The sequence below is a fragment of the Pelecanus crispus genome, chromosome 4 (assembly GCF_030463565.1).
Source record: "Pelecanus crispus isolate bPelCri1 chromosome 4, bPelCri1.pri, whole genome shotgun sequence".
NCBI classification, from domain to species: domain Eukaryota; kingdom Metazoa; phylum Chordata; class Aves; order Pelecaniformes; family Pelecanidae; genus Pelecanus; species Pelecanus crispus.
In genome coordinates, this window is record NC_134646.1 from 29712716 (window position 1) to 29726478 (window position 13763).

At 46.8% G+C, this 13763-nt stretch overlaps 1 protein-coding gene across 1 annotated transcript in view; it reads right to left on the minus strand.

Moving 5' to 3' along the window:
* The window catches only part of TET2 (tet methylcytosine dioxygenase 2), a 72171-nt gene extending 59316 nt beyond the window's left edge, over positions 1-12855 (minus strand). The window contains exon 1 of the mRNA XM_075708925.1: positions 12828-12855. The gene's annotated coding sequence lies outside the window, so the exon portion shown is untranslated. The remainder of the gene's footprint in view (positions 1-12827) is intronic.
* Between the last annotated feature and the right edge of the window lie 908 nt (positions 12856-13763).

Consider the following 13763-nt stretch of genomic DNA (forward strand, 5'->3'; position numbering starts at 1 on the left):
TGCTGCCATGTGCGCGTAAGCACGTGGCGAGACACCAGCGTGACCTGGAGCGCCGAGCGGAGAGGTAAACCTTGGCGCCAGCGTCGACGTCGCTAAGCCAACTAGCACCAGCTCTCGCGCCGGCGTGCGCGCCCCTCGCAGCCCTCTGACGCGCCGCGGCGGCTTATTTGAAGGGCAGACGGGAACCTTTTTCCTGTACGTGGCACGCGTGGACGTGCGCTAATGTTGATGGTGTCCGGGCAGGTTCCTTCTCTCAGCCGTAAGCAAATGGCAGCGCTGAATTGTTCTCAAGAAAAATAAAACTCATTTCTGCCCTAAGTCACTGAAATTGGAGCCAGTGCGGTCCCACAACACAATGCAAAACTATGGCTATTAGGAAAAAGAATTGTATAAGGGCACGTTGCCAAAGTTTCCAAAATGGCTTCAAAGACAGATAACTGAGACTTCGTGTCTGTAATAGCGTTTTGCTGGCTTTGCACTGGTGAAATAAAGACCACGTTTCAGGCATTTGAGGAAGTAACTCCTAAATTATTTCTGTTTATCGGTAGAGGTTGCATGAAGCTAGATACGGCCAGTACAAACAAAAGTCATAAGTCTTTCATTTCCTCTTAACGAGAAATTAGCAGATACAGCCACCCAAATCCTATGGAAACTTTCATCTCACCCTGGCCACGCTCTTTATATGTGTCAAGGAAAAAAAACAAGGAAAAAAAAAAACAACCAAACCGGGAGCTGGGGAACAGCCTGTGGTCACCATCCCTCCCTCCTGTACCGGCTCTGTTTCAAGTGCAGCTGTAAGTCTCATTTGCTTTGACCTTTGCTGGGAGAGCTGAGAATAGGACAAAGAGTTAAAGTGTTACCCGTCCCTGCTGAGTCTGCACTTCTCGGCCAGGCAAGCCAGAGAGGCGGCTGGAGGAGGGTGTGCACGCAGCAGAGGGTAAGCGGGAGGAGGCACCGGGAGGGAGAGTAAAACAAAAGGAGAAAAATAAACAGTGCACGCCCCGAAACAAAACAGGGGAACAAGTACAGAAAAATGCTCGTCTCTGAAGAACTCCAACTTTTCTGTTTGTTTCCCTCTGTGTAGTTGTATCTTGTTATCTGAACTCAAGGTACAGTAGATATGAGTCCTTGAACTCTGAACTCGTGAGGAGAGCAGCGAAAAGTAAGTCAATACAATTTTAGCTGAGTGGCTGGAAAGAAGCATGCTTTGTCTTTTTGTGCCTCAGCTATGGGAGGCCATTTAATGCAGCAACACCAGCTGTTCAAACCTCTTTCTTGCTGTATGCCAATGGCCTGCTAAAACAAAGCAAAACCAAGGCAGTCTTCTCGGAGTGATAATGCAACCGTGGTTTCAAATACTAGCTGCTCCAAGCTACTTACGTTTCGTTGAGACCCATCTTTTAAACGTGGACAAAAAGTGGTCTGCGGTTTGTTAGCGGGAAATAAGAAAAATGTGTCCATTCATTTCCACAGGCTTTCTGAAATCCTGCCCTACTGTAAATGTTACCCAATTCCCTAACAGCATCTCTGGAAAGCAGACAAGTACCTTCCTCGCTGTTGCGTGCATGTCTAGCCAGCGCTCTCCAGCGCTACTACTCTATCGAGCAATAAAGTTTCTATTTTTGACTCACCGTGGACGACCTTGCTCTAAACCCCTGGCCTGAATATTGCTTAAATGTAAAATGAACAAACCCGAACGAGCTAGCAGACTCCGCCAGCCCGTCGCAGCCCTGCCTTTGGCCACGATCGCTACGAGCAGCCGCGGACACGGGTGAAAAACAGGGGCTCTCGCAAGCCGCACGAAGGGAGCTGGGCCCTGCAGCGTGGCACCCTCTCGCCGGTTGCGCGGCGCCTCGGGGACTCCCGGGAGGGTGTTTGTAAACAGCGCGGCCACGTGCGCGCAAGCCACGTGGGGGCTCGGCTGGCTGAACCTCCAAACTGCCCTGGGGAGAGGAGCAACTGGGGGAAGCAAGTCCGGATGCTCCCGCTCCATCTTTTTCCAAAGTAGTTTGCAGCGCTATCGGATCTCTAAATGTGGCAGGGGGGGAAAAAAAAAAAAATCCATCTGTCCTTCACGGTCAACTGCCTCTGTCAGCATCCAGAGATGTTGCATGAGCTAAATTACCCATCGGATTTTATTTCCAAACGCATTTCATCATGGATTGTATCACGAGTCTGTGAATGTGCTGAAGTTACTTAGGGTAGGTTCTCGGTTAAACACACTACGTACCAAACCAGGCAGGCTGAGCTATGACTACCCACGACAAAGGAACTCCAAAAGACCAGAGAGAGACAACATTAAAATTTACCATTTCCGATTCAGGTCTAGGAGATAACAGGTGACTGTTGCACAGAAAGCTATGCATGCTGCTAAGGTCGTGTCACCTGCACAGGTTTGGGCATCCCGTCTCCAGCGGAGAGATTTCTGATGACAAATTAAAGTTCTTTTTGAGCTTGGTTGGGGTTTTTTTTTTTTTTCTCCTTTGAGCTCTGCTACCAAGTATGACATCAGCTTGAGGGTTCATGAACCCTGACGAACCTTTAATTGATAAACCAGATCAAAACGGGAATCGTGTGGTAGGTTGGAGCTGATGTACGGGAACGGTTTGCAGGCTGTGGGAAATCTTGCCTGAATGAATAGAAGGATCAAGGGTATTAAAGGTTAATGGGAGTTATTGGAGTACCTACTTATTGAAATGACATTACACAACTCAGTTTCACACACTGCAATTAACCGACACAACATACTAATTTTAATTATAATTAGCTCATTGTGAGATTTTGCTTATTTGTTTGGAGGTGCATGGAGACATCTGCAGTGCTAGTAAAACTTAGATAACATCCTTTCCTGCACCCTTTCTCACTTGGAGTGGAGGGTTTCAACAGTGCTGCAGTCAAAGCAGCGTGCAAAAAGCCATCCTCTTCACTAGAGGAGATAAAGACTATTTAATTCGCTGGGTTATTTTGGATGAGCTCTGCTCGTTTCAAGGTCCGAAGGCTTCTGCAGCAAAAAAAGAACGTGTTGCCAATCAACAGAAAATGCTACTGAAAACCAACTTCTGAGAAAAAGTGAAAAGTTACTTGTTTCTCAGTCTAGTTTCTGTTTCTTAAAATTGATACTTCTGTTATCTTAGTAAGCAGAGAAAACTATCTGTAAACCTCTGAATGAGCAGGAAGGAGGGTATCATGGGTAAAGCACTGGGGCTTAGGAGATATGGGTTCAGTTCCCAGCTACACCACAGCTTTCCTGTATGTCTTTTAGGGTTTAAAAAAAAAAAAAAGGCACTGAAATGAATGGCTCCAGCAGGGTCTGTACCACGTTGTGTGATCTGTGTGTGCTTTGGCTCTCGGTTGTTGCTTATTAATTTCGTACCCTTTCTCTTACTCTGTGCGTATTTTGCCTGCTCGTTAATATTAGCACCCTAGGGAAAAGACTGCAGCAATGCTGGTTAGGAACTCCTTTTAACACACACACAGAGCAGGTAGCAATAGCAGCTTCGCTGTATTTACTGCAAATATTTAGTTTTTTGGAAGGGAGCTGCCTGACTCTGCTTTGCGTTATAAACAAGAGTTGCTAGCGCTTGGGCCCCTTGCACGCTGCCAGACCCCTCTGTCTCCTTTACTGAATTAAATATACAGAACAAAAATGGCTTATGTTTGTACAGCCCCAAGCACAGTGGGATTCTGTTTCGTGGCTGGGATATGACGTGCCTGCTAACATGCAATAATTAATTTCACTCTATCCACTCTCCTTATATTTAGAAGCATCAGAGTTGCCATCCTGAATTAGACTCATGCTCCAGCTTGTCTAACAAAGTATCTCCAACCAGCTAGTAGCAGTTGTTTCAAGAAAAAGCAGCTATTCAGTAGGTAGTTACAGACTCACTCTTCCAGAGGCAAAACTTCTTTCCAATCTATCAGCTAGATTTTATATTTTATAGCAAAAAACATGTTAACTTGCAACTGCTTTGAAAAGTTTTTAAAAAAAAAAAACCCTAAAAATTAGTTTTTAGCTTCTATACCTGCCTCTAAGTCTTTCCATCCATTTCCTCTCCCTCCCCCCTCAAAGAAGAAAAAATACCCCCAAAACTACTTCTCTTTTTTTTTCATTTGCTACAAATTATGTGACTGACTAGATGCCTTACTCCTGCAAGTGTCTCTACATAGGCAGACTGTTACAGCTCTGTCAGCCCAAGGAAAATGAATATGGCTTTGTGAAAATGGCAAGGGCTGCCATCAGTCTGCAGGATCACAAGTCAGCTGACAGTACCTGGGGGGGGGAGGGGGAAGCCACCTATACCTAATGTATTGTCAACTGCACAACATAGGCACAGTGGAAAAATACATAGAAATCTGTGTTTTTCTACCTGGTCTCTCACTTCTCAGGCACTACACATAGTAATAGAAAGAAAATATATCAGCACAATTCTTATTTTCTCCTACTACTTTCTCACACCTACAAAAAGCTTCTTCTCTGCATTAAGAATTACAGGAAAGCAGAAAAGTACAGGTCCAAACTTATTTAAAAGAGAACAAATGTTCTGTTGAAAGTATGGAGAGTCCCATCAAAACAACACAGAACTGAAAGGCTGTATTTTTCTGTTTTGTGCATTTTTCATGTTTGTAAATATCAAGAGTGCTTTACCCTATTTGGTCAGTATTTTCATTTGCTCCTCGGTATGTGATGTGTACACTCACAAACTGAGTATGTGTGGAATGGATACTCACTAGCATAGGTTTTCTTTCCCCAAAAATGTCTACTGGTTATATGAGTTAAATAAGTGTTAAATCTGACCCTTTTCAGTTGCTCAGCTTTCATGTTTTTGATTTTTACTGTTGCCATTTTAGTAATACTTCCGACCTTTTTGGGGGAGACAGACTTGAAATCAGACAGACAAGCAAGCAAAGGAGTGCAGTGGGAACAAAAAGTTGGTCATTTGAAAAGAAAATATGTTAAGATCTGTAATACATACACACACACACCCACTTCTCCAAATCCCAGGGAAAGGCGAGTCCAATGTATTTTCCAGCTTTCATATGCTCTCTTTCAGGGATAAACTGCATTCCTTTTATTAAGCTATACGTGCACTTCAAGCTTCAAGGAAATATCTCACTTCTGTGAACTTTAGTAACTTTGGGGGAAGGGAAGCAACTCCTGCTTTACTGCAACAATTCATTTTCCTCATTTTACCATGAGCAGGACAGTAATGCTACTTGCACACAAGAGGAAATATGCAATCATTCTTTTCTCCTTTTTGCTTACATAAGAGCTGAAAGAGTTTTGTGTCCTTTGGCAAGTATGAAAATTGTATAACTTCAAAGTATGCGACTTCAAACATAAGTGAAGTAGCACTGAAAGAACAAACAGATTAAACAAAGATGAAAAAAGTATCAGGGACACGAAATAGGGGTGAGTGCTGCACGAACAGTTGCTGTCTCTCACGCTAAGGGACGAATATGGAAAGTTATGAAAGGACACTGAAGTTGAGGGCAAAACTCTCCAGTCAGCATCAGGCCCAGGGTTAACGTTTACCCTTTGATCTAACAGCACTAAAAGTGGCAAGAGAAGGAACAAATAGTCAGTGCAAACTCAGAAATGGCTGTCACGTATTCTCTCGCATATTCTTTATTCTTGCTTGCTACCTTCTGCTACCCAGCTGCTGCAAGAGTAATGGGAACTTTGGGTCAAAAAGAAGTCAGAAAAGAAAACAAAAGGAGGTGAAGAGCCTAGTGAAACAGAACCAGGTTCTGGATGTGACCCAAATAATTGTGTCTCGCAGATGAGAAGACAGGTGAGAAAGAAACCACTGGAGCGTAATAACAAAAATACAGTGATTGTCATTAACATAAAATGGAAGCAACCGATGTGAACATACAACTAATAGCAGAAATCATGTGTATAACAAGATCTGTGGACTGGCCTTCGTACTCTGTTGTATGATGGTGAATACCACGACTCATCTAGACAAATTCAGAATATGGAAGAGACACTTGTACCAACTGCTTCCTCCCTAGGAGAAAAAACAGCTCTTAGGATTCATTTTGTAAAGCAAGTGATGTGCTTTGCACACCATCCTGAGCGCTTGCCACAAAACTGCATGAGAAAGTCTGAAAAATGTGCATGGGACTAGAAAATAATGTTTCTGGATGAGGCGCAGAACCTCTGCCAATAAGGTCCCACAGTGCACACACAGAATAGGCTTCAAATGTCTCTGGAGACCAGAACCTGTCTGACAGCTTTGGTTTAGGTCCACAGGGGAGGGCATGAAACATGTTGTCAGTTGGGTGCTTCTGACCAGCTATTTTCATCTGTGCTTCCTGAAACCATCTTGGCAAGACAACCCCAATAATCACCACCACTTCTCTCCCCCAACCCAGCTTTTTAAAAAAAAAAAAAACAAAAAAACACAAAAAAAACCCCAACCACCAACAGATTGGTGGCATTATTTGTTTGGTTGAGCAAATGCAGAAATCTCCACCAAGCTTCTTGTGTCTAATGGGGATCCAAAACTTGCCTTGCAGTGGTATTAGCTTTCATAACAGCAACGCCTCTTTGTGTCAACATGTCTCATTAAGTAATAAAGACTTTCAGCTATTTGATTTTACTTATAAAGTTAGTAGGATTCATGATTTCTTTTTTGTTTTTAAAAAGGGAATTGTTCTAGTATTCTAACAGGCAGTGAGTCATACCCAATTAAGGAAAAAATATATAACCATTTACAGTGGGATTCTTGTATTGCAAAGAGCTGTTTTGTCACGAAAGCTTTTGGGGATTGAATTCCTTATACGTTTTTTAGAAGGGGAGGGTGGGCAGGGAATTCATCTGAAACCTTTGCAACAATTCCCTTAACCCCCGTCTCATACTTAGGGTCAGCCCGTTCCAGTCAAACGTGTCGACACAGCCCAGATTGCGCTCGAGTGGGGGGAAAAAAAACAGTGGCATCTGACAAAGGAACCAACGACCTAGAACGCAACGCAGATGCGGAAAGCTCAGCCAAAACCCAAGCCACGCTATGTTTTCTTAAACTCCGCATTTTTTCTTTCTTTCCCCCTCCTCCGCCACCCGTGAGGACCAGGGACATTCCTAGAACTCTGTCCTCGCTGGCTGCGTCAAGGCAGCTGCCGAGGATGCTGGGACGCTGTTTGTAAACACTCTAACCACGTGCGTGCAACCACATGGAGAGTCATCGTCCTGACCTAAACGTCTACCCACTTGGTAAGCCGGGGTATTACTGCAATGGAGCCAAATCCGTTTCCAACACGATGTGACTTAAAGCAGCTCATGCCAGGACATTGGAAGACAAAGCTTGGACTGCTTTATGCATTATTGGAAAGGAGATTAAGCAGAGAAGTTGCTTAAATTTTAGCCATTGAAACGTAAGTTTAAGGATAGGGTAGCTCATGTAGAGTAAAGAATGCAGAAGTCATTATCCTCTTTATATGTCTGTGAAAAATTAAACTTAAACCTGGAAACTTCTCCTCCCCCGTGCATACACCTGCTGAAACCAATATTCATATGCTGGGAACCCACGTGGAATACTTTTGAGGTTAGAGGTAATGCTGTAGAACACGTGAAGATATTTCACATTGTCTAAATTGCATCATAGTAATTAATCAGAAAGTGCCAAGTCTACTGCCCTGTACCCATGGGAGACGCTTCCAAGGGATACTTTGTTATTTAGCTAGTCCTGGTTATCTTAGCTATCTAACCACTCACCTGCGCACTTCTTTGCTACTTCTTTGAAACTATCTTAAAAGATACGCTGTACTTGATTAGGATTAAAATGCTGAATTTTCCTTTCTTGCTGAACTTGAGCATAGAACAAGCCTATTCCTTTGCACACTGCAACAGAAATGCTGCCTTTTTCTTTTTTTTTTTTTGTTTTTAATAAGAGCTAAAAAACCCACACACACCAAGAATTAGGTCAAACTGAAGCCTCAGTACTGCAAGTCTTTATTTATTTGTAAGAATAATCCTATTGGGGTTTCTTGCCATATATATGCTACAAGGCAACAACACTCCAACTTGGAATCCACACCTCCACAGAAAACTTTGTTTTTGAAGGACAGCCTGACTTTTGTTCAGGTTGGTAAGATGATTCAGCTTTCTGGACGGTGTTTGACAGAGATGAACAGGCCTGCTTGAAAAGACAGACAGGAATCTAAATCTTTATGACTTTTAATTGTTAAAGTGTTTTTCAAAGCTTACCAACTTTCTTTAAATTGTGCCCAGATTTAAAACCCTTTACTATGAACAACTGGTAGAACACTCTTTCTGATCCTCTTATAAGGCAGGGCATATTTTTTTTTTCCTGCTTTTCAAGAACAGTGTGAGATATGGGGGTGAAATTAGTTAGCTGTTCTTCCTGTTTCTCAAACCTTGTTTTCTTCTACCTTCCTTCTGTTACTCCCTGCTACATGATGTGAGGCACATTCCCAGTATTTTAATCCAAACAACCTTTTTGGGTCAGTCATCAGCTGTCCTTAGGATTAGTCCAGCTGATGCTGGAGGTTCAGAATTGTATTCCTTAACCCCACCACCTCTGCCTCCACCCACTGAGCAATTCCTTGGGAAAATGGGTGGGTTGGGGTTTTTTTCAGGTTTTGGGGTATTTTTTTGGTTGGTTTTTTTTTTGTTGGGTTTTTTTTTTTTAAAAGAGACTTGTCTACCCTAAGAGAAGGCAGAAGTGACTTCTTTTCAATGGGTGACTGAGAAGTTGATTACTCATGGTACTTTCCATTTGTAACATTTTATTATCTAGGATATTGGGACGAGCTATGCAAATTGAACATGCAAGCAGTGACGATCTGAAAGTGTAACAACCAAACTATGGCAACTTGTTACTAGTTACTTGTTCAGTGTTCAAAAGGGTATTTTTCCTGCAGAATGAGTAAGAAGGTATTCACTGCCTTATGGAGTATGGGATTGGAATAATGCTACAAGTGTGATTGATTCATATAATTCCCTTTTTGGCTTTCAGCCATGATGCAGTCATATGCTTTATCTCTGTTCAGACTACAGCTTTTTTTTTTTTTTTAATAATGAATCATAGTACATCCCACTCCATTTCAGAACCAGCACATTGCCTTTCAAAATGATGTCACAACACTCACTGCTGCTGGCTGACTGCCTTAACAGCAATAAGAGAGCTGGACTAAATAAATACTGTATATTATTTGGCAAAATCATTTGTGGCTGTGTTCTCCAGCACAGTTTCCAAGATAACCACCAACTCTACTTGAAACTTGGCAAATTTGCTCTACCACTTTCAGGGTCCAATTGTGAAGCTGTCTTACAGATGCTGCTACCATGCTTAGAGCTACTGTGTGGCAGTCAAGTGAGAGAGGTAGAAAGGTCATTCACTGTGACAAGCCAAATTGGACAGCTCATCTGAAATTCCACCTTGAAAAATGGACAATTTTTTAAAGAGGACCTTATTTGGCTCCTGTAGCAACACGAGACACATCTTCCACTTGGAACGAAACAGAGCAAGGGATTTAAAGTCACTGCTTAGGCACACTCTGAGAAAAAACACTCTACTGCCCATGCAAGTAACTTACAAATGAAGCTCTCCCTGTAATCCCAAACAGGGTTGGTAACATTAGTCCAGCCCAAACTTCATGTTTTTCAACACCTGAGCAGCAGATTTGTTCCAAAACATGGTGAGGCATTTTTTTGTTTGTTTGTGGGTTTGGGTGGGTTTTTTTCCCCCCTTCTTCTTTAGGCCTGTCTGGCTGTTGCTAGTATTTAAAGGAACCGTATGGGAGACTGAGTGCCAGCAGCACCTGAAGTGCTCAGGGCAAGAGGGAACGGTCCCTTCCAACTCCAGCAGCTGAAATCCCTGTTCCAGCAGCAACCACAGGGTCTCCCAATTCTGCACACAGAAACCAAAACATTTACAACCTCCTATTTCTGTTACCCAGCACAGCACTGGTGCCAACAAGAGACCTTGGAAATCTGTCCGTCATAATAACTCCTCAGCGGGCACACGTTTCTTGTTCTTTAAACAATGTTGACATGCCAAAGTCTAGGACCATGCGCACTATATCAAAACAATACCAGTTTCCCTGGCTAAAAGCCAGGAATCAGCACAATGCCAAAGTCCTCGTTAAAAGCCTTACTACGAGCAGTGATAGTTTGGCAAATTTGGGAGCCTCAGTGTCTCCCATTCAACCTTTTCTTCTTTTGAAGGTTTGTTAATAATTAGTTCTGAAATTGGCAATACAAAATCACTTTCTGAGGTTCCCTGAATGCGTTCACAAAGCTTTTTGATGTCGCTTCCCAAAACGAAACAACTGTTTCCACTGAAAGATGACTTTTGAGTTCTTCATTTCATGTAAACAGCAGTTTAGTCCCACCACCTAAGCACTGTTATTTTTCACATCTTTGCCCTCCCTTTTTTCCTCCTCCCTACATGCTGTTTGCTAGATTTAAATGTTTTCTGACTTCACTGGCAGTATTCACACTACGCTTTCCATGACACTGAGGAAAAGAGACAAAATATTGCCCAACAGTGGTTTATTTACAGTGGTTCCAAATTGTTATTTTTCTGCAGGATAAAATCCAAGATGCATACATTCTTTCAAAGTGTTAACAGCAGCAGATCTGGCAGACCAGAAGTTCTTGACTTGCTAGATTTACCAATGTTTTCAAAACACAAGGGACTTAAATATAATAGAAAGACTATGATTTGGGAGCAGGAAAAGAAAGATACCAAACTGTTTTAACACAGATGCAGCAAAATAGTATCGGTGTTTGTATCCAGTTTTATTTGAGTCTTTTGAAAAAAAAAAAAAAAAAATCAGATATTTAGCAAGTGAGAACTGAAGCTTCAAAGGACAGCACCAACCAAAGTGCCATGTGTTTGAGAGAGAGAGAGCTGAAAGAAGCAGTGTTTCTGTACAACATTCTATTAAAAACTGCTACCCGACCATTGTTAGTCACGGACCTTTAGCGATGATATACAAATGGTAATCTATATAGAAACTGCAGAGGCTTACCTTTATTTGGAGGGGTGCAAGAAATTAACTGTGAGGTGACCAGGAAAAGAAAAAACCCACCAAGAATGAAAGAAGTTTTGGGAAGTGTAACAGTAGCTGAGGGGCAAGCAGCCCTAAGAGCTCAAAGAAACCTCATTTTCCCTGGCTACTGGTAAAAGGAACCAATAGGTTCATCACACACCACTTAAGGAAATTTGTCTAACTCCCAAAAGATAAGAGAAAGAATAGATTTACAATCTACGGTCAGCCTGCCATGCCGAAGGTATCTCTTAAGAGGACACTGCATGTACCACGGTGTTGTTTTTCCCACCTTTTATTCAGTCAGATCCCACTCTAACTCGAGTTTATACACAGCTCTTGACAATTAACATCTCCCTGCTGAACATCATTGGCAACCACAGTCCCGTTTTGCACTTCACAACCTCCAGAGAAAGTGCCGAGGTGGAATACACATGCAGATACACAAGTGAATATACATGTTACAACATTCACCCCCTGCTGCAGTAAGTCAACCTGCCATTAACATGCAAATAGAATGGCCTCATTAGCCGACAAACAACACCCACTGACCTGCTTTCACTAGGGACAGTATCCCCTCATCTCTGAAACTCCTAAACTTCACATTCAAAAAAAGAAAGAAAGAAACAAACAAACAAAAAAAAAATGCTGAACTGATATTCAGAGCTGCTGATCACTGCTCAAAGCCTGCACATTTGCATGCCGCTCATCATGGAAAACAAATCTTGTGATGAGATCTTTGGTTGCAACATTGCGATGGAAGCACGCTAGACCACATCACTTCTCCCTTCACCTCCCTCTCTGAAAAGGAAAATTACTTAGCAGAAAAGGGTCTGCTAAATTTCCAAGACTCAAACCGCGAGCCGAAAAGCCTCCTTTTAAACTGAGGGCACGAAAATGACTGCTAGCGTCTAAAGGGGCGATTGAACGCCAATAAACGCCGCGATGCGAGCGTACGGTGCCGCGCGTCCGACTCAGAAACGTGCTAAGGTTGTTGCTCTTGTCTGTCATCTGGCGGGGAACAAGCCTGCCCTCGCCGAAAGCCTTATTTTAGGGGAACATGCACGAGAAGGTAACTTCTTTCTTTTTTTTTTTTTTTTTTTCCCGTGGCCACATTGTGCAAGTGGCCCCGACGGCAGGATTTAGCAACGCGGACAAAAACGCGCGTGTAGATTGCACAGAAAAAGGAAGGCCTCGCAACGAGCCCCCCCCCCCCACACACACACACACACCCGCACGCACGCACTTCTCCCTCGCCCCCCAGGACCGGGTTTCGCTTCCTCCCCCCGCCCTCCCCAAACTCCGCGAGCCCCCCGCCCGCTCCCCCCGGGGCTGCGCCCGCCTTTGTGTCCTCCCGGAGCCGGGGAGCGGCACAAAGCCGGGGCCCGCCGCCGCCCCGGCCCCCCCGGCCGCGCTCCGCGGGGCTCTGCTGGGGGCGGCCCGGGACGCCGGGGCGGGAAGGCCGGTCCCCGGCCCGCGGCGCGGCGGGAGGGGAGGGCGGAGCGGGGCAGCCGCCGGCCGGCCGGCGGGGGCTCAGGGGCGGCGGGGTGCCCCCCGCCGCCGCCCCCGTCCCCCCGCCGCCGCAGACAAAGGCGCGGCGAGGCAAAGTTGGGGGCCGGCCCGGCGGGGAGGGGAGGGGAGGGGGCGGCGGGGGCCCGCGGCGCCCCCCGCCGCCTCTGTCAGTCAGCCATGTTGGGGGAGCCGCGGCGGCGCCCACCCCCCGCCGACACCCAGGGGCGCGGCGCGGCCCCGCCAACCCCCCCGGGGGGCGGGGGGGAAGGCGGCCGGCGCGGGGGGCCCGCTCTGACCTCTGCCGCGTCCCTCAGCCTTGCCGACATCCAGCACGCACAGCCGGGCGCCGCGCTCCCCGCTCCTACAGGGCCGCCATCTTGCTTCCTTCTGCTCCTTGACGAAAGCGGCCGGGCCCCCGCATCAATATGCACGCGGCGCCCTGACGTCGGCGCCCGCCCCGCGCGCCGCGCCGCCCCGCGCGCGGAGCACACCCCCCCCCCCCCAACCTTCCCCCCCCCCCCCCCCCCCGCAGGCGGCGCGCGCCGGGCGCCCCCCCCCCGCGTGCAGCGGCTGCGGAGCCGCCCCCTCCCGCCGCCCGGCCCCGCCAGGGGCTTCGCTTCCGGCTGCTGCCGCTTTTTGGCCTTTTGGGGGCTTTCCCCCCTCTTTTCCCCTCTCCCCCCCCCCCCCGCATTTTCTGCTTTCGCCTCTCGCTGCGCAGCGTTTTGCCGTGGGGCGGTGGGGCGGCGCGGGGCAGCCCCCGCCACCCGCGGCACCCCCCCCTCCCGAATCCCCCCCGGGGGGCCGGCGGCTCTTCCCCCCGGCCGCGGGAGCCCGGCTGCCGTCCCCGCGGGGCCGGGCGCCTTGCGGGGGCCGCGGCTGCTTCCTCGGGCTGCTTTCCCCCGGTGGGGGCTGGGGGGCACCGGTGTCGCCGCTCGGTAGCCGGGTGGCGACGTAAAAGAAAAGCCAGGCAAAAAAAAAAGAAAAATCAGCGCCAAAATCCCCCCCCGGGCCGGCTCCCACGTGCCTGCAAACCCCGCAACCCTGTGGCTGCCCGCGCGTCCCGAGCGAGCGGGGCTCCTCACACCCCTCCCAAACTCGGGGTTTCTTGCTCTCCGCGGGAGACACGCCGAAGCGGGGGCCCCGCCGCCCCACACCGCTCGACGCCCGCCTTGGCCGGAGGAGCTGGAGGCTCCTCAGCCGGCCGGCCGCAGGGAGCAGGAGCAGGAGCACGC